This window comes from Bubalus bubalis, chromosome 12 (genome assembly GCF_019923935.1).
Source record: "Bubalus bubalis isolate 160015118507 breed Murrah chromosome 12, NDDB_SH_1, whole genome shotgun sequence".
In the NCBI taxonomy this organism is placed as follows: domain Eukaryota; kingdom Metazoa; phylum Chordata; class Mammalia; order Artiodactyla; family Bovidae; genus Bubalus; species Bubalus bubalis.
The window spans coordinates 67,964,000-67,985,651 of NC_059168.1; the positions used below are offsets into that span (position 1 = coordinate 67,964,000).

The 21,652-nt window shown below is 41.9% G+C and overlaps 1 long non-coding RNA gene across 21 annotated transcripts in view; it reads right to left on the minus strand.

Annotated features, from left to right (window-relative positions):
* The window catches only part of LOC102402583, a 58,383-nt gene extending 36,750 nt beyond the window's left edge, over positions 1 to 21,633 (minus strand). Inside the window, exons 1-7 of one of the 21 annotated variants that reach the window (XR_006543465.2) lie at positions 20,698 to 21,303; positions 19,581 to 19,671; positions 18,557 to 18,639; positions 17,560 to 17,721; positions 6,442 to 6,506; positions 3,948 to 4,128; positions 2,774 to 2,832 (exon numbers count right to left, since the gene is read on the minus strand). This is a non-coding gene — a long non-coding RNA (uncharacterized LOC102402583). The other 20 variants (XR_003102337.3, XR_006543462.2, XR_003102338.3 and 17 more) reach the window with 20 other exon arrangements.
* Between the last annotated feature and the right edge of the window lie 19 nt (positions 21,634 to 21,652).

Here is a 21,652-nt window from a genome sequence, read left to right on the forward strand (position 1 = left end):
GAGGCAAATCTGAAGTGCAGCTGACAGCCTTCAAAGTCTATGTTCCATCCCGCTTTCTCAGTCCAAAGCCTAAGTCCCCAGCATATTCCAAAGCAAGTGACCTGCAGTCTACCGGGTCATTAAGGCCCTCTTACCAGGTAGAGTCTGCCTCACTGGGAATGTGTGCCTACCACTAGCAATAAGAAGATGAGGTACACAGAGACAGTTATCCACTGTCCCCACTGGATGACAGGTGACAGTCTAAGTTTCCTGGGACCTCAGGATCCAAGTAAAGAGTTCAAATCCTTTTCTTTCCCCTTTAGGGGAGGGGGAAGGGGAAGGTGGTCAAAGTGTCCTCTAAGTCAGAGTTTCTCCAAATATGGTCCTGTAGATGATGACTGGTGTCAGAGTCACCCAGAAGGCCAATCAAAATGCAGATTCCTGGTTACCACCCATACCAATTTAATCAGGATAGCAGGAGTAAAGACCAGGAATTTGCTTTTTTTATTTTATACTAAGGCAATGGCACCCCACTCCAGTACTCTTGCCTGGAAAATCCCATGGACGGAGGAGCCTGGTAGGCTGCAGTCCATGGGGTCGCTAAGAGTCGGACACGACTGAGCGACTTCACTTTCTCTTTTCACTTTCATGCATTGGAGAAGGAAATGGCAACCCACTCCAGTGTTCTTGCCTGAGAATCCCAGGGACAGGGGAGCCTGGTGGGCTGCCGTCTATGGGGTTGCACAGAGTCAGACACGACTGAAGTGACCTAGCATAGCACAGCATAGCATAGCCAGCCACTTAACAATGTTGTGACAGTTCCAGGTGCATAAGAGAGTGACTCAGCTGTACATATACATGTGTCCATTCTCCCGGGAATCTGCATTTTAAGTAAGTATCCTACTCCTCAACACTTGCCTCCATGGGTAATTCTGATATATTAAAGCCTCAAAACCGTAGCTCTAGGAATAGGGCCAATGGAGGAAAGCTGACTGGCAATGTCAAAACCAGGGGACCTCATAGAGCCAAGACTCAAGCTGGGCAGGAAATAAACTAAAAAGGGAGTCAGAAGGGCTTATGAAATTTGAAGGCCCCCAAAGCAGAAAATAGAAGGCAGGACATCAGAGCATGGGGATTAGAGAGCAGAGGAGTCAGACAGGTAGCACTCTTGGGGTAATCACTAACGATGGCCATGATCTCCAGCTGCCTTAGGCTGGATTTTCCCAGGAAGCACTAGGCGGGGAGTGCAGAGGATTCATCTCACACAGACCAGCTGACTGGGCCTTGGATGTCCAGTATGTGCAGACAATCACTCCATCCAACCATCATAAGGGGGACAACACCACTAATCAGTAAGTACTATTTCTATCCCAGTGATTCCCCTTCAGCATCCACCACGATGCCAGCTATTGGTCAGGCTGTAGAAGAGCACCAGGCTATGTAGAAAAACATACAGAACACCTCTAAAGGGTAATGACTAGTCCTACTCACCAAGATTCCTTACTTGGCACATCAGAGCCCTCTAACATTGCCATAAACTCTAGGACAACTCCAGGTAAGAAATTCTGAAGCCCACTGCCTTCAACCATCAGGTCCTACCATCCATGCACACCCAGCCAGCCTTTCACTACTCTTTACTGCTGCTAAGTCACTTCAGTCGTGTCCGACTCTGTGCGACCCCATAGATGGCAGCCCACCAGGCTCCCCCCATCCCTGGGATTCTCCAGGCAAGAACACTGGAGTAGGTTTCCGTTTCCTTCTCCAATGCATGAAAGTGAAGAGTGAAAGTGAAGTCGCTCAGTCGTGTCCAACTCTTCGCGACCCCATGGACTGCAGCCCATCAGGCTCCTCCATCCATGGGATTTTCCAGGCAAGAGTACTGGAGTGGGGTGCCATTGCCTTTACTAGGCCTCACCAAAAGAGTCCCACCCTATATTATACACTCCCATGTCCCTCCTCAAACTTCAGAGAGAAATGCTACAGATTCAGGTTAGGCAGGAAGTCCCGAACTCCTGAGGCTAGCTCCTATGCTTAATTTGGAGGGAGGAGATAGCCTGAAGGAGTGCTCACCATACCTGAAGGAAGTACCCTCAGCCTACCAGAAGGGAGCACCGAGATTGCTGAAGGCTTCTTTACAGGAAACTTATTAAAAATATAAGCGAGTTGAGCCTAATACATTTAAAAGGAGGGAAGGTAAGCTCCTGGGAGCAGAAATTAAAAGCAGGGGCAGGGTGAGGTAAGATAGGATTTCTGGGGATTTGACTTTAAATAGCATATAAAACACAAAGCAACACAAAATTTAGTTCAAACTTTTACATGTTAACTACCTGATCCTTCCTATAATCCAACAGCTGGTTTTACACTACAGAAGTAACAATGCTAGAAGATAATTTTAGTAATTCCAAAGATTATTTATGGCTTTAATCCTGAACTGCTTGCCCTGTCCCTGCTTACACTCCACCCATGATCCTGATTCTCTAGGTTTTTCACCTAATGATTCAGCTTCCAACTTCACCCTTGCCTCATCTTATTATCCCTAAGCCTTTTGCTTCTTTCCTTACTTGCTTAGGATTGCACTCCACTCTCAGCTATTCTGCCATCAAACACTCAAATAATCTGCCTATTCAGATCCTCAACCGTGATCCTAGGTACTCATGCCCCTTTCATGGCCAAGTCCCCTTGGCCATGGCCAAGGATTGAAAGGAGAAACCCAAGCAGTGGCAGGGCATTTAAGGAAGCATGTTCTAAGCAGATTGAACAGCCTATGTAAAGTCCCTGGAGCAAGAAAGCTTACCTGAAGAGATGTGATGAGCTGGGGAGGTCAAGGTAGAGAGTACACCATGGCAGATGATGCTGGAGAGACCAAGAAGGAGGGTCTTGTAAGACATATGAAGCTGTTTTATCATTCTCTTAACAAGTATTCACTGAGTGCTTACAATGTGCCAGGCACTGTCCTGTTTTACTGTTGTAAATAAAACAGACAATATCCCTATTCTCAGAGAATTTACATTCCAATTGGTGGAAACTATAAACAAATACGTGGCTAAACTAGAAAAACATCATTTATTAGCTAGTGCTATGTAAAGAAATAAACAGGTGATGTGCTGGGATGTACGTGTATAAGTGGCTACTTCATAATAATTAGGTGGTCACAGGAAAGCCTCTCTGAGGAGATGACATTTAGAAGTAGGTATCCAGGGACTTCCAGGTGGTCCAGTGGTTAAGACTCTGCACTTTCCATGCAGGGGGTGTAGGTTCAATATCTAGTTGAACTAAGATCCCATATGCCACACGGCACAGTCAAAAAATTTTTTAAATAATAAAAAAAATAAAAGTAGGTGTATCTAAATAAAAAGGAATGAGCCATTCAAAAATCAATGGAAAAAGCATTCTAAGTGTGGTAACAGTACACACATGCAGAGGAATTAGATCATGATCATTCTTAACATTTTATAAAGATCACTCTGGCTGCACTGTGGAGAATGGAATCAAGGTAGAGGAGAATAAAATGAAGACCAGAGACAGAAATGAAAATGGATGGACATGGTTTTGGGTGGACTCCGGGAGTTGGTAATGGACAGGGAGGCCTGGCGTGCTGTGGTTCATGGGGTCGCAAAGAGTCGGACACGACTGAGTGACTCAACTGAACTGAACATTAAGAGGAAGAAAAAGCAGACAATAACAATGATGATAATAGCTAATAGCACATTCTAGATGCCTATCCATTGTTCTAAGCGTTTTACATATATTAATTCATTTAAATCCTCGCAAATACTATATTTTATAAATTAGAAAACGAAGGTACAGGACAGCGGCAAGGAAGAAAAAAGCAACTGGATCCACGAAATACTGGGGAGGACAAGTCCTATGACAGGCTGGCTGTCAGCGATGGGAAGGGGAGGGAGGACTTAGAATGACCGCTAAGCTTTGGGCCCAGCAACCGCATGGGTGGTGGTGGTGCTGTTTACCACGTGGCAGGACACTGGAGGAGGAGCAACAGGGGAAGAGCAGGAGCTGCATTCTGCTGAGTCTTCAAAACATCCCAGTGAAGTTGTCCATGTCAACAATTGGATAGTCTGGTCTGGAGAGTGATCCGGGTATCATCCATATGCAGATGGTAACTGAAGTGGCCAGAGAGGCTGAGACCACCTAGGGGGTGTAGGAAGAAAAGAAAAGGAAAAAAAAGGCCTAGAAACAGAATGATGACTTTTAAACCACAAAAAGGTCAATAAAAAATAAAAAATTTTAAACTACGTAAGAAAAAAGAAAAACCAAAAAAAGTTTTAAAAAGCACAAAAAGAATCACTGACAACAGAAAATTAGAAATACCTTAATGTGCCTCAATAGGAAAAAAGGTAAATAAAACATAATGCATCTAGTGTATGAAATACTATACAGTAGCCAAAAAGAAAGACCTATCTTCAGGTACCAGTATGGAATACCGTCAAGGCACATTACTGAATCAAAGAAAGAAATACATGAAAAAAAAAAAAAAAAGAAATACATGAATGATACACAAAATGTGAGCCCATCTGTGTAAATAAATAAAACACAAAAATAGCACTTTAAATTTTTTCTGGGTTCATACATACATATGAAAACACAAAGTCTGGGAGGTACATTCTAAACTTAACAGGCTGCCTCTGGGAATACAGAAATAATTGAAATAGAAGAGCAGGAGTATTTAAAACACCTATAATCTTTTAAAATTAACAGTTTTTAATATATTCATATTTTAATTCACAACAGAAAAAGGTGCTCCAAAACTGCAAATTCATACTTTTGTAAATCGTGGAAGATTTTAAATGTGGTGTGATTCTGACAATATTGTAAATTTTAGTCACATTTTATTCTGATGAGAATTTTTGTCAAGATGTTGAGCTTTTGTTTTTTGAAACTAGTTTGTCATAACATATAGTACATAACCATAGTATTTATTTTCTAACACTACTATGAGTGTGTAGACTTAAATTTACTAAGAGAACAATTATTTGTAAAATAATATTAAATCCAGCATTAGCTGTCCATTTCAGACACTACTTGCAGAGATCTATGTTACACTTTTTAAAGAATCACCCTCACGGTTGAAAGTAAATGTACTCTTTGTTTTGGTGCAGCTATTAGTGTTCTAATAAGCATGAGGTTATATTAAGGTGGTGGAAGCAGGAGGATAATTTTGATTCCACTGGGAAACTTAGGTTTTCATAAACTTATTGGGAAAATAGTTTTCCTTGTACTGCTGAAGTTTCTTTTTGGTATAGTATCTTTCTAAAAGAAAAGTGTGAAGGAGAAATTGAAGTCTGTACCTCTCCTCAACTGACCAGCATTGTATTCATGAATACTGTGTATCTTCCAATGAACAGTGTGGAAGCTGTTCATTTTTCAATCTGAAGTAAAAATACTTTCAAAAACTTTTTTAAAAACCTACATGTTTTGATTTTTTTAGACTATATTATTATATTGTCTATAAAGTTAAAGATCAATTTTTCAAAAAATAATGGTAATTCCTGCACCTTCTTCTCAATTTTGCTATGAACCTAAAACTGTTCTTAAAAAATAACTCAGTTTTGAAACGCTGGAAAAGAGGGAGCCTACAAAGGACATCCTTTACTTCAAATACTAAACTTTCTGTTTCTTCCACCCTCGACTGGCCTTGATGTTTAAATCTTCCAGCTTGCCATCTCTCCATGTCTGAGAAGTTAACATCAAACCCCCTAATTCCATGCTCTAGCCTTAATCCTTGGCCCCAGACCAAGTCTGGCCACAGATCCCCTAGACGAGGCCAGAACCCCTGGAGGAGGGTGAAATGCCTAAGTCCTAAACAAATATGAGAGAATGAGTGTGAAGATGCCAGCTTCAAAGACAGGAATCAGGTGGCCTTGCTGGCCAGCAGCAATCTCAAAAGGGAAAACGTATTTGAAGATCTGGAAGCAGCTCTGCAGTGCTGGGGGATAGGGCTGGGGGACAGTCAGACAAAATCAGGGGGATGCAGTGTGGGACAAGCTGAAGAGATCATCAGCCCCACTCATGAAGATACTAAGCGAAGTGCAACAATATGGTGGAAACCACATTCACAGCAAAAGGAAGAGGGGAAGCTTCATTCTGTGAAGGGGCTGGGGCATCGTGGAAGGTTGTGTAGGCATATCTAAAGGAGTCACTAAAGGTCAAAGCAGCAATTCCAGGAGGCACAGAGTGAAAGTTTAGAAAATTTCTGGAACAGCAGAAAGAGACCAGGGACTTGGCTCCTTCCTGAAAAGAAAGAAGGTTCTACAAATGAGGAGCAAGGACACTGAAATAAAGCCTTTCCTTCATCAATAAACCAAAGACAGAGAAATCATGATAGATCTCTGGTGATTGCACTCTTAACTTCCTGAGGATAAAAGATGATACATTTGCTCTACATGTTTTCCTGGCTACCCAAAGAGATGACACTGCCTAGGTCTTACCCAATAGCTGACTCACCATCAATTAGTCTCTATCACAGCCTGCTGTGCCTCACGCATCACATAGTCACATACCGGACAGCTCTGAAAAGAAAACAATCTGGTGTGAGCTGTCAAAGTCCTCTCGGTACCTGACCTCACCCTCTGGGGTAGGTTTCATTTCAAAACTGAAAGGGACTGAAGGGCTGGGGAAATCCAAAGATCAACAGAGCCCAAGAACAGGTGGTTCCCAGCAGAAAAGGGTCCCATGCTGGAATTCAAAACAGAAACCAGACCACTGATAAGGCAGTTAATGATGTCTGTCTCCAAGCCTTCAGACGCCATTTATACATTTTCCAATATTTACAACAGAGAATGACCATGATAATCCTACTGCTGACAACTAAAAATATAATTCTCAAATTTTCAAAAAACTTCTTGGCTTTATTAAATTTTAGAGCTTTTGGGTATCTCCAATAGCTGGGGTATTGGGGGGATTTCTTAATTCTGCAGTCATTCACATAGGCCACATTTTAATAGTAACGAATTCTATCACCTCCTCTTCCTTCTTCATCTCCTCATGAAACCTTGGAAAAGCTCTTGTCCCACTAAAAAATCACCAATCAGTTCACGATGGCTCTCTCACTACAGCAATATTCAATACAATGAAAGTGTACCTCATTAAAAGAGTCAATTTATTTTCTTGAGGTTCATTTTAACTACCTGAGTAACCCTTAGGTAAGTCACTTAACCCTTCTGGGCTCAGTTTCTTCATCTACAAAGTAAGGGGGTTGGAAACAGACACAAGAAAAGCAATAAAACTTCCCTTAACTGAGAAAAAACTTAGGTTTTTAAGTCTAAAAGGTTCATCAAGTGGCAAGGAGAGTTTCTTTTTTTAAATATCATATCTAAATCTATCATGATAAAACACTAAGCATGAAGAAAAAACTTAAACTTTCAAAGAGAAGTGGCTATTACTTACAACGGGAAAAGAATCCTATTGACGCTGGACTTTTAATCTTAATCACTAGAAATTAGACAATAGAAAGCTATATACTTTGTAGTGTAGTGTGCTCAGTTACTCCTCAGTCTTGTCCAACCCTTTGCGACCCCATGTACTGTAGCCCACCATGCTCCTTTGTACATGGAATTTTCCCAGCAAGAATACTGTAGTGGCTTGCCACTTCCTACTCCAGGGCATATTCCTGACCCAAAAGTCGAACCCACGTCTCTTGCATCTCCTGCATTGGCAGGCAGATTCCTTACCACTGCACCATCTGGGAAGGCACACTTTGTAGAGACTAAGACTACTATTCAATCTTAAACCTAGCTGACATCATTCACACATGAAGATACAAGATACACACACACATACACACACACACACACACACACACACAAAGTAAATAAATAAATGGACCTTGAAAGTAGCATCTAGGCCCCTTTTCTTAAAAAAAAAAAAAAATCACTCAAAGTGTCCTAGTCAAATTAATATTTAAGGAACTTCTTCCCTGGCAGTCAATAGGTTAAGACTCCATGCTTCCACTGCAGAGGGCACAGATTTGATCCCTGATACAGGAATGCTGCGCAGAGCAGCCACCCCCCCACCCCAATTAATATTTAAAATTGAATCAAAGCTGAGAAAGACAAAGAATACGTGAGACATGTTTCTCCTCCCCCCAAGAAAAACCATTTAATGAAATTTACTAGGTGACTTCCGATGGTGTTTCCAAGTACAAACAGAAACTGTCCTATACACAACCCTCCCTGACAGTCGGGTTTGCGAGTTGCTCATCACCTAGTGGCCTGACGAAGTAAATGCAGTTTCATCAAGTGCCCGGATAAACTTCCCGACATTTTGTGATCTCTGGCAGTATATACGGGGGCTACAGCCTGAGGGCCTAGAGATTCTGAGCAGAGAACTGCAAACCTGCCAGACTCGCAGCGAATTGAATAGATTCAGTTCACTATCCATTTGTTCCCCAAGAATGTGGGGACGGCCCACATTTTGTGCTAACTAATCACAAGAAGTGCAAGGCTGCACTTGCAAACAGTGAGAGAGACAGACTGCTTCTGTGCTGACCAATCTGAACTGAAAGCAGGCTTAGATGCTAGGAGAAAACTGCAAATATTCCTTATAAATAGGAAGAGTGTCTTCAAACATTCTCACAATTGGATATGGAAGATACAGGCTATAAACCAATGAGAACAGATAGCAATTAGATTTCAATTCAAAACAAGAAATAATTTTCTACCAAAAAGAGCTATTCAACAATATAATGGAAGAAACCATAAACAAAATGAAAACATAATCTACAGAATGGGAGAAAATATTTGCAAATAACACACTCGACAAGGGCTTTATTGGCAAAATACATAAACAACTCACACACCTCAATAACAAAAAAACAAACCACCCAATCAAAAAATGGGCAGACCTAAACAGACATTAGTCCAAAGAAAACACACAGATGGCCAACAGGCACATGAAAAGATGTTCAACACTGCTAATTATTAGAGAAATACTCTTTGCGACCCCATGGACTATACAGCCCATGGAATTCTCCAGGCCAGAATACTGGAGTGAGTAGCCTTTCCCTTCTCCAGGGGATCTTCCCAACCCAGAGATCAAACCCAGGTCTCCCACATTGCAGGCGGATTCTTTACCAGCTGAGCCACAAGGGAAGCCCAGTTATTAGAGAAATACAAATCAAAACTACAATGAAGAGACTTCCCTGGTGGTCCAGTGGTTAAGAATCTGCCTTGCTATGCAGGAGACACCAGTTCAATCCCTGGTCGGAGAACTAAGACCCCACATGCCCCAGAGAAACTAAGTCTGTGTGCTGCAACTAGAAAGCCTGTGAGCCACAACTACTGAGCCCACACACTGCACCAAACGATCCCACATGACACAACGAAGACCATATGTGCCGCAACTACGACCCAGTGCAGCCAAATAAATAAATACTTTTTTTTTAAAAACTACGATGCAGAATTACCTCACATGGGTCAGAATGTGCCATCACTAAAAAGGTCTACAAATAACAAATGCTGGAGAGGGTATGGAGAAAAGGGACACTTCCTACACTGTGAATGGGAATGTAAATTGGTACAGCCACAATGGAAACAACTGGAGGTTCCTTAAAAAACTACAGAGTTGCCATATTATTCAGCAATCCTACTCTTGGACATACAGTCAGAGAAAACTCTAATTCAAAAATATACAGGCAACTGAGTTCCAGCTGAAGGGAATGAGATTAAGTAAGAAGGTCTCTATACCATGGCTCATACAAAGCAGACAGCCTGCAAGTTCACTTGTGGTAAAGCACGAAGGAAGCAACTGGTCACAAAAGCCTCTCGCAAAGAGTACGCCCTCTATTGCAAGGGTGAAGAAATCTCATCATTACAGGCCTGGTATTGCAGCACTCCATGAAATTAGAATTATCAGAAGTCCACTGAATTCCTGATTCACAAACTTTCCTACCAGTGTGGGAAGTTCCTCGGGACTTCAGAACAGATCTGCACTTCTAGAGTGCAGCTATTGGTCCTTCGAAAGAGGCAAGTGAAATCTATCTGTGGTCGGCTGTTTTGAAGACACCAACCTGTGTGTTATCCATGCCAAATGTGCAACAATTATGCCAAATGACATCCAGCTAGCACGCCACATACATGGAAAACATGCTTAAGAATCCATTCTGATGGGAAACATTTCATTCTTTAAAAATATTTTTTTCTCTTCTTCCTATTATTGGTAGTTCTGAGCATTAGATTTTTTTTTCCCCATGGGGTCAAAACATATCTAAGTATATGTTTACAAGTGGAAAAATAGAGTACAGAAATCAGGTATTGGCAGTTTTTCCATTTTCATTTCTGTGTGAATTTTTAATATAAATGCAGGGACATAAAGGCATTAATGCAAGTCAAAATGTTTCAGTGAACAAGTTTCAGCAGTTCAACTTTATAACAATTATAAATAAACCTGTTAAATTTCTCTGGACAATGAAAAAAAAAAGATACAGGCACCTCAATGTTCACAGCAGTACTCTTCACAACAGCCGAGACATGGAAACAACCTAAATGGCCATCAATAGATGCATATATGTAAGCAATATATATACACAATGAAATATTACTCAGTCATTAAAAATAATAAAATAATGCCATTTGCAGCAACATGGATGGACCTGGAGACTATCGTACTAAGTGAAGTCAGAAAGAAAAAGACAAATACCACACGATATCACTTACATGTGGAATCTAAAATATGATACCAATGAATTTATTCACAAAACAAGAACAGACTCACAGACACAGAAAACAAACTCATAGTCACCAAAAGAGAAAACGGGTACAGGAGGGATAAATAAAGAGTTTGGGATTAGCAGACACAAACAACTATATATAAAACAGATAAACAACGTGGTCCTGTATAGCACATGACATACTCAATATCCTATAATAACTATAATGGAAAATTTTAAATATATATATATATATACACACACACACATATATATAATTAGATTTCTTAAGAAGTGATAAGCTTCCCAGCAATGGAACTATTCAAAAATAATTTAAATGATCATATCTGTCAGGGGACTACAGAAAGCAATCCTGTAAGTGAATGGCAGACTGGAGACAATTTTGTGGCTGTGGTACCACTTTTCACTTAAGTAAAAGTGGACAAATTATTTAACTCTATTTGCTTCACTCTTATTGTCTATAAATTTGCAACCCAAATAATAGTACCCATCTCCTAAGATTACTAAGAAGATTAAATAATACGATACTTTATAAAGTACTTAAAACGATGCCTAACATAGAAACTGTATGAAACCAGCAGCTAGCTGCGGGAAGTGGGGGTGGGGGGTGGAAAGTGAAACCTAAATGTGCTGCTTGTTTTAGTTATCTGCTCCCCACTCTCAACCAAAGAATTCCTGGTTGTCCCTGGCCAGAGGCTAGGTTCCCTTGGCAACCAGCCTCAAAAAAGGAGCTCCGATCTACCTTCCTCAGAAAAGCAGCTCATTCTTTGCCCTGAAATCTAGCATCTCCATCTGCACAAAGCAAACTCCCTCAAATCCCACAAATACCAATGTGCCAAATTAAGGAGCTGAGCAAGTATTACCCTCCTCACTTCATATGACCAATCACAGAACATCAGAGCTATAAGGACTATCAGAGACCATCCAGAGACTCCTTTGTTTAATAAATGAGGACAACAGGCTGAGAAAAGTAAAGTTCTAGATGTGGCAAGCTGATGACAGAGTCAAGACAAGATCCCAGGTCTCTTTATTCTTAGCCTAGTCGTTAAAATTGCCCCATTTTTCAGTAGGACTGGCCCTACTAAGTCCCACACTACTGACCCATACTGCGGACTTTAAACAGGTAAAAGAGGAATAGAAGCAGTAGAGTGTAGAGGTTGCGAGCAGCGGCTCCGGAGCCAGAATGCTTATTCAAATCCCAGCTCTACCACTTACTGTGTGACTTTAAGCAAGTTTCCTAATCTGTTTCTATAAAATAGGGTAAGGGTTACAGGAAAGATTAGATAAGGCTATTTTAACGGTAAGAATCCACCTGCCAATGAAGGGGACACAGGTTCAATCCCTGGTACAGAAAGATCACACATGCCATGGAGCAACTAAACCCAGGAGCCGCAACTACTGAGCCTGTGTGCCACAACTACCAAAGCCCGCATGCCTAGAGCCTGTGTGGCTCCAAAACAAGAGAAGCCACACAGTGAGAAGCCCTCACACCCTAACAAAGAGTAGCCCCTGCTTGCTCCAACTACAGAAGGCCCACACAAAGCAACAAAGATGTAGTACAGGCAAAAATAAATAAATATTATTTTTTAAAGTTGTCTATTTTTAAAAATGAAAACAATACATTGAAGCCTTTGTTTTTAAAAATAAAATCTTCACTACTCTTATTAGAAAAGAAACATGCTTATTAAGTTTTTCAAAATAAAGCACACATATACAGTATTTACTTTTTAAAACAATTGTTCCCTACGTCCTTCCCCTTTCCACTTTCCTGTCCTCAAAACTAGTATATTATTTAGTCACTTAATCCTCACAAGAAGTAAGATTAGTGTCATTTATCATTATCTCCATTTGACAGGCACAGAAACTGAGGTTCAGAGAGGTTCACAACCATATAGCTAGTGTCTGGCCAGGGCCTCTGGAAAAGAATTTTCAGACATGCAGGAAGGTAAAGATAGTAAACTCCTTCTCTAATCCTGAGAGGAAGTGGTTATGATAAAAGGTTCCTAGAAGGTACCTAAAAGGACCAAGACTGATTAATAGGATTTTTAAGAAACTCTTGCTCGAACAAGGCAAGATCAAAGAGACTTTGTAACCCCAAAAGCCAGTCATGCAGTGAGGTATAATCAATCCTACCCTCCCCAAAACAATGCAAATTATTGATAAGCCTAACAAAGCAGGCTCTGAAGATAACCATATCACTGCACACCCATTCTTACCACCGCAATTCCAAAATGATGTATCATTTTAATCCACTAGAAAGCACAGTTCAAAATAAGTATTTTTTACAGTGAGCAATTTGAGGCAGGAACAATGTCTTGTTCATACAGATCTTCCCCTCATTATCTGGTACATAACCTTCTACTAATATTTATTCAATACATTTCTGTTTAAAAATGAATAAATTTATTAATTCAACTGCTATGTGCTAGCTACTGTTCTAGAAGGTGGGAATACAGCAAAGAACAAAAAAAGTGGGTGAAATTTACATTCTAATTATGGGTGGCAAATATTAAACTATAGAAGAGAGCTCTTCAAACAGTGCCTGGCACACAGTAGGGAGCATTCAAAATATCTAAATAATGAATGCATGAACAGTATATCAAACAGAAATAAGTTCTAAGGAGGAAAACAAAGCAGGAAGGGAAACAAGAGAGACAGAGAGTAGAGATGGTTTTTATCATAGATAAGATGGCCAATGAAAGGTTCACAGATTAGGTGAAGTTGAGCAGAAACCTGAAGGAGGCAAGGGAGGAGGCCATATGACATCTGGAAAAAGTGTTCCAGAAAAAGAAACTACCATGGTCCCAAGGCTTGGCATGCTGGATCAACTGCAGAGAGACCAGTGTGGCCAGAGCACATGGGGAGAGTGGTAGAAGGCAAAGTCAGAGCAGCTGGGAGAGGTGATACTGAAGATCCCATGTGGCCATGTGGATCACTTTAAGGACTTCAGTGTTTATTCTGGGTGGGACTCAGTGGACAGTACTCAGCAGAGGAGTGGCATGATTTGATATACACTTAACAAAATTACTCTAGTCACTGTTAAGATTAGACTCGGGAACCAAGAGCAAAAGGAGGAAGACTATATTCCAATAGTAACAGGGAAGGGGGTGAGAAGTGTTCAAACTCTGGATGTATTTTAAGGTAAAGCTCATAGGACCTGCTGGTGGATTGGATGATGAAAGAAAGAGAAAAAAGAGAGTCAAGAGGGATGTCCCTCGTGGGCCAGTAGTTAAGACACCATGCTTCCAGTGCAGGGGGTATGGGTTCAATCCCTGGTTGGGGAACTAAGATCCTGCATGCCATGTGACACAGCTCCCCCAAAAGGGGGTGGGGGGAGAATAGAGTTAAGGAAGAGCCCTCTATAAAACTGAAACTGAGGTGGGGAGAAACTGACATAGGTACAGGTTTGAGAGGAGAAGTTCCAAAGTTAATGTATTGAATACACTAAGTTCAAGAAGCTATTATCCTGTAGGCAGCTGACATTAGACTCTGAGTTCACAGGAAGACATTCAAGCTAGTAATATATACTTTATAATTCTCAAGGTATAAATGGTATTTAAATTCCTAAAAGAGAGAACCTAGGAAATGAGTGTACACAGAGGAGGGATCCAAGGAGTGATCTGAGTACTCCATCATTGGAAGCTGACGAGATGAGAAAGAAATCAGCCCAAAAATGTATGTGTTGGGGGGGAGGGGTTTGCATAGGAATTTGAGAAGAAGGGGCTAGAGAGGCAGAAAGAGAACCAAGGGAGGAGAATCCTAAAAGCAAAACGAAACTAGTGAGGAAGGAGGGTCAAATACTGCTGAGAGATTAAGAGAACCGAGAAACAACCACGGACACACACACTATATTCTAAGCATTCTTCTCTAAACCATGCATAACACGTTTTTTTTCTTTTAATCTATGTTAAATCCCAGTATTGTGCAATGAATACACATAAGGTTTCTGTTTAATGCAGCTTTATCCACATCTCAAAAAACTCTTAAATGCTCTTAGTATGGACACCAAACACTTTACACAGGGAATAATGGTGAATAAATGTTTTATCTGGTTGAAGTAACTGTCTCTCTGAAACAATGTCCTTAACCAAGTCTTGCTTGTGCTCAGCAGGTGTTATCAGAGAAGTGAGCTATTCAAACAAATTTCTTTTGTTCTGCCGTAAGTAGCAATTATTCCTGAACTCATTTCTCTACTTTCTAACCCAAAGATCCTAAGCAGCTAAACAAAGACCCTAAATGTCCACACATTCCCCTTTAAAAACAAAAGAAAACAGAAATCCAAAAGTTGGATGAGAAAGGGATATGCTGTCCATTGCAGCTGCTTTCTTTTACCGTACAAAGGGTTAATCATTATTTGCTAATTCAAAAGCTCTGCTTTACCTACATTTTGACCTTCAAATCTCTAGATAGGAAATGTGACTTCTAGTGTCTTCATCTTAAAAGAGAATTATTGCTACAAAATAAGAATTTTTAACTGTGCTCTAGTGAACACAGACAAGTCTCAAATCTGCATTTCTGAAACAGCAAAACAATAATCACCACAAACTGAATCATGCAAATATCTTTCATGTCTCCGTGAAATGGTTACAACTTCTGAATGGACTGAACTCTATGCCTTTGGGCTCTTGCTCCCTCTGCCTGGAATACCATTCCCTGCCCTTCACTATGCACTTTACCAACTTGGGACTCAGAGTGAATGACAACTTCTCCAAGCTGCCTTCCCAGATTCCCTCTCCAAGGCTTGAATCAAGGGCTTCCTCTGAACCCGTAACACCATAGCTTGGTAAGCACCAAAGCTTACTCGTATCCCAATACTTTAAGACATTACACTTTGAATCTGTTTACTCATCTGTCTACCTCTTCAAACCATAAACATCCTGAGGGCAGGGACAGTATCTCATTCATTTTTACAGCCTCAGTGTTTGGGACATATCAAGCAATCAGTAAGTATCTGCCTAATGAAAGAACATGAAATTTTTACCTCAAATACGTTATATGATTTTGTAGCACGTTTCCTTAGTCAACCAGGTGAACGGAGGCTAATATTAAAATTACTGGCATCTATATGATGCCAGCAATCCTACTCCTGGGCATATATCTGGACAAAAGTGTAATTTGAAAAGATACATACATCCCTAACTTCTCAGCAGTACTGTTCACAATAGCCAAAACATGGAATCAACCTAAATGTCCACTGACAGCTGAATGCATAAAGAACACATATACAATGGAACATTACTCAGCCATAAAGCAGAATGAAATAATGCCATTTGCAACAACATGGATGGACTTAAGAGATTATCATACAAGTAAGTCAGAAGGAGAAACACAAACACAATATGATATCACTTGTATGTGGAATTTAAAATATGACAAAAATAAACCTATCTACAAAACAGAAACAGACTCACAGGCACATAAGACAGACTTGTGGTTGTCAAGAGGGAGGCAGGGTAGGAGAGAGATGAATTAAAGAGTTTGGGGTTAGCAGATGCAAACTATTATACACAGAATGGATAAACAACAAGGTCCTACTGAATAGCACAGGGAACTATATTCAATATCCTGTGATAAGCCATAATAAAAAAGAATATATATATAAAAGTTTCTTACTGACACAGCACTGTAAATCAACTATATTTCAATAAAATAATATAAAATATAAAATTACTGGCATCTAATCACATTCCCAACTGATAGCAGAAACAAAGTAACTTCCCCTACCTGACATTGGAAACAGAGAATAAGAAAAGATCGACTCAGGAAGAGTCATACTAGCTGCTCTTCCTTGATTTGTCCCACACCACAGGAGAGGTTAACAGACCTCTGGATCGCTCTTCTCACCTCCTTTCCACTGATTCTGTATCCTTCTCTTCTCTCTGCCCTATTCTTTTCTCTCTTTCCTTCTCCTACCTTTTTTTCCTTCCTCATATTCTACACTTTGTATTTGCATTCGTTCTCATTTCCCCTTTAACTTTTCTCTGCACTGTTCTCCAGGCCGCATTTCGGTTAGAGTGACCCTGGGGAATCCTTGGGCAATGCTTTGTCCAATTGGAAGAACTTGGGCCAATTCTGGTAAAGCACACCAACAGATCTGCTTCTGTAAAGCACACCAACAGATTTCTCCTATTTCTGAGGAAACCAAGCACTGATTCCCTAACACCAATGGAGGATTACCGGCATATGAGGTCAAATTGTTACTAGCCACAGTGGGTAAGACAAGTTTCTAAACTGCACTGTATAGTATCCTGAAAAGTAACAGGGGAAAGGCCCTCTTAATTTACAGTAATTTTAAATAAAAGAGAAACAGAAAGCTAAATATTAAGGAGAAAGAGAAAAAGAAGTCATGTTCTGGGGGAAAATGATGTATGTTGACAGGGCAAATATTAAAAGCTACAGAATAGTTGCTGGACCAGGAAGGTTGGGGAGAGGGGGAAAAAAGTGGTCCCTGCCCCAAGAGAACTTAAGTCTTATTCTCACCACTTCCCAAATCCACAAATGTAAACATTAGAGAACCAGAGAGAGGAGAGCCTCTTGAACCAAAAGTGTCAGGAACCTAACATAACGAACTGGATGTTCTGGGACAGAAAAATAATGACTGAATAGAAAACATTTTGAATTTAAGACAAAGTTATCCCATGTGTTAAAGTCAGTGACACCGTATGAGAAGCCAAGAAAAGGAATAATCCATAATTAGGAATCGAGATCCCCAGCTGAGGTCCTAACAAGCTGTGTAACCTTGGGCAAGTCGCTTGACTACTCTGATCCAAAGATGGGTCTTTCACTGGCAAAATTGACTGTGATGATTAAATAACACTTTGAAAAGTTTTATATAACATATATGTGAGGTCAAAGGAAGCAAAAATTCTGCGTTTCAAAGTGAAAGCCTGACTCACCTTCCCAACCTTGTTAAACCCTTTAATGAACCTGGAAGAGTCATGTGAGGCTCCAGGGGTGGGGTGGTGACTATTTATAGTCAGTTCCTCTGTATCTCAGTGGCTTCATCTGTAAAATGGGAGGTGTGGAATTCACTCACATATCCACAAGATAGTGCAGGTCTGAGGAAGGAAGTGGAGAATGTACTGTACATGAGTAAAACATTTACACAACCCTCCCTCCCAGGGATAAATAACCCAGATCATCTGGACAGAATTAGAAGGGGCCTTAGAGAGCATTTACTCTCCTGTTTACAGATGGGAAAACTGAGGCTCAGATAAATGAACTTGATTGTAGAAGTCTAAAAGCCAGACAGTGGCAGAGCTGGAGCTAGGGGCCAGAGCCACCAATTCCCATGTCCAGTGCCCTCTTTGCCTGATCTCAGGGTCACGCAAAACACCTGAGGCCCATACAACGCATTACCAACAGCAAGACACACTACAATTTCATCAAAAGCTAAATGTGGGCTACCCAAGGGAAGGGGTATAAGACTCTGAAGAGGTCAGTGCTGAGAGCTGGCAAAGGGAAGGCTTTGTTAGGAAGGTAAGTCAAGTCCCAGACATATTCAGACATGAAGAGATTAAAGAAATACATCTGGAAGAAAACGTTTATGACTTTCCTGGTGGCTCAGATGGTAAAGCATCTGCCTACAATGCAGGAGACCCAGGTTCAATCCCTGAGTCTCAAAGACCTCCTGGAGAAGAAAATGGCAACCAACTCCAGTATTCTTGCCTGGAAAATCCCATGAATGGAAGAACCTGGTAGGCTACAGTCCATGGGGTCGCAAAGAGTTGGACATGACTGAGCAACTTCACTCCACTAGGCAGTCTTGGGAAGAAAGACCCAGTGGATAAAATTTTCTTTAGGGAAAAGAAACAGGTGGCAGAGGACCAGAATGCTTTGAATCACGTTAATTCTTTTTTTTTTTTTTTTAGGATAATTCTTGATTATAATTACCTTGTAAATTATAATTTACTCCTTTTGTTGTCTCCTAAGTTTTAAAGAGGTTTTTATCTCTTTAGTTTGACATGCCTCTCCTCCTTTTAAAAGTAGAGAACAGAAATTACCAGAGTACACTGCATGCAGTATGAGTAAGTAGTTTTTGCAAATATTTTCGTTTCTTCATATAAATGTGTATATATGTTTCAGTTATTATGCAAAACATATTTTTCATAGTGGTTTGCTTTTAAAAATGTGAGAACCACTGAAATAACGAACAAAATAAAAGGTCAAATAGTGCCTGGCACACAGTAAGCACTTAGTGCTGTGACTGTCACTGTGACTGTATGTGCCCATCTATTGAAGTTGTCTGTGGGACTATCTACGGTAATGTGAAGGCCCTTTGGAGAGTCTAATGCACAAGATCAGTGTAAGTGAAAAGAAGCAAAAAGCCCTTCTCTCCACCCATACAACACAGCCCTATTTAGGCACATATTTGTTGCTTGGTCCCCAAGTTGTTACAATGAACTGAAAAGTCTACAGGCCGCAATTTATCTAACATTGTCACGCTCAGTCAATATCTGTGAAGAAACGGAGGCCTGGCGCCAGGGTTAAGTTTATTTATTTTCACCTGGGTGGAGGTTGGGGTGGGGAAGGGGGAAGTCATGCCCATGTGTAGCTGAAGGAAGCAAATGAGTCATACAAAGAAACTGCTCCCACAGAGCCAGGTAAGTTCAAATGTGCCACAGACCAGGCCGGACGGACAGATACTTGAGGCTTCATGCAGGGCTGAATCACTTCCTTCTCTCTAGCCTCATCCAGACATATTAAAAAAAAAAAAAAAAAAAGGCATCTGAGCCCCTTACAGACATAGCTCACACCAGGAAAAACTGGGAATTCCCAAACAGATACAAACAGGGGATGACTATGCATCAAGAAGTTACCTGAGAGGTTCCTTTAAATAACAAGCTCACCTAAACGTCCAAATAGTATCTAAATTCTAAAACCCTGACTTAAGAGAAAAATTTGAAAATGTGCTCACCAATAAGTCTATCAGAAGGTCTGGAATCCATCCTGGACACTGTGTGACCTTCAATTAGTCACTTCATCTCTCTGGGCCTAAATGAATTCATCTGTTAAAAAAAGAGAGAACACGTACTTCAGAGAATCATCGTAAAAATTAAAGACAGTATGCAGTAAAACGGTTAGCCGAGGATCTAGCACTGGTAAATGCACAAAAAATGTCCTTCCCTTCTAGTCTACAAGTTAACAGTTGAGGTAAACTGAGGTTCACTGGCCAAGCTGGCCTATGAAAAAGGTCATAGGTATCCTAGACGCTTCATGGAAATTGCTTTTTTTTAAAAAAAGAAACTTCATAATACCATTTATTTCTCTCTCCAGCACAACAGCCTATCTTATAAGTCTAGAAAAGCAGTAATTTCGCATCTCATTCCTTAGTGATTGCTAAATGTTTTGGTACTGCGCCCCCACTTATCCATTCATTATTAAACATAACGAGCTAGGGACTGGATATGATGCCTACTTTCTATAATTAATCGCGGTCCTGTTGCAAACTAATGAGAGAAATGTATTAAAATTCGCCCGCTGATGGAACTTCCCTGGTGGTCCAGTGGCTAAGACTCTGCTCATAATGCAGGGGGCCCCAGGTTCCAGTCCTGGTCAGGGAAATGAGTCCACATGCTGCAACTAAAAGATCCTGTACGCTGCAATGAAGACTCAAGATCCCACATGGCGCAATTAAGACCTGGCACGGCCAAATAAGTATTAAAAAACAAAAAAACTCCCCGCTAAGGTTGGGACCAGCCTACGCGGTTTCAACCCACTCTGGTCACAGCACTCGTTGCGCGGAGAAGGCCCCATACCATGGGTGGGGTGGGAGGGGGGCGCATTCTAGTTTTCAGGCCGACCCCAACTGCTCGTTGGCGACGAATCCAGGACACGTGTCGCCATTTTGTGTTCAGCAAATATGGCGGCCACCCCCCGGGGAAGGGGGCGGGGGACTGAGGGGCCGCCACGTTAGCCGCTTTCCATAAAGGATCCTAAAGCACGCCGCGCACTCGGCCTGTTCTGTCTCGCTCAACCGAAGGAAAAAGGGAACGGGCAGAAATCACAACTGGAGCACCAACGGCCCCAGCGACCTTTCCTCAGCGGGAGGGCAGCTCGGCTCCACACCCTCAGGAAAGGTCCTCCAAGATGGCGGGCCCATTTGGGGGCCGCCCCCGGACAGCGCGGGCGCGATGGCTGCGCTGAGCGGGGAAGGTGCCGAAAGGCAGCAGCAGGAGCGTAACCCTCGCGGGGGAAACCGCAGGAACCCCCCCAAGAGCCCGGATAAATGCACTCCATTGTCTTAAACGTGTGACGAGGCAGCAGCGACTAAAACGACACCAGCGTAGGAGGTGGGGTTTCTGCGGGCTTAACGAAGAGAGTTGCAAAATGCAGACAAAGCATTATGTAAATGGACGCCATTCTCTTTATGGCCCCGTTTCTAGCACTTCCCAGAAACCATCAGCACAGCCGCGACTCTGATGGCCGTGGCGCGGGATGATTTCGGTTTTTCTCCCCACCAGCTGCCGCCACAGGGCCGGGGCAGGGGTGGGGACTGGCGCGGGGCGCCCGGACGCTAAGGACGAAGGGGCCCCACGTGCCCGTCCGAGCGGGCGCCCGCCCCAAAGGCCTCGTCTGGTCTCCCCTCCCCCCCGGAAGACCGCGGCTGCCCCTCCCGTCCTCCCCACACCCTTGCGCATGCGCTCTGGTCTCTTCACGCGCACGTTTTAAACCCGCGGCGTCCTAGCAGCCGCCTGCAGTTACGGCCAGGGCTGCCCGTGTCGCTCCGCACTCAAACCGCATTTGTACGGCGGGAAATAATGTGTCGCTCCCAAGCACAACATTGCCATTTCCAAACGTCTGCCGGCGCCTTCTGGGTTAATAAAATACATGTTCGTCTTAAAATTTTGCCGGAATCACAGCTTCTGCCCACCGGTGCTTTATTTCCAATGCTAGCCTATTAAGAGGATTTTTGAAAAACTACTCTATTGGGGTTGGCGCAATCTTGTGACCTAAAAAGGATGGGTCCTCATTTTTTTTTCAAAGGGT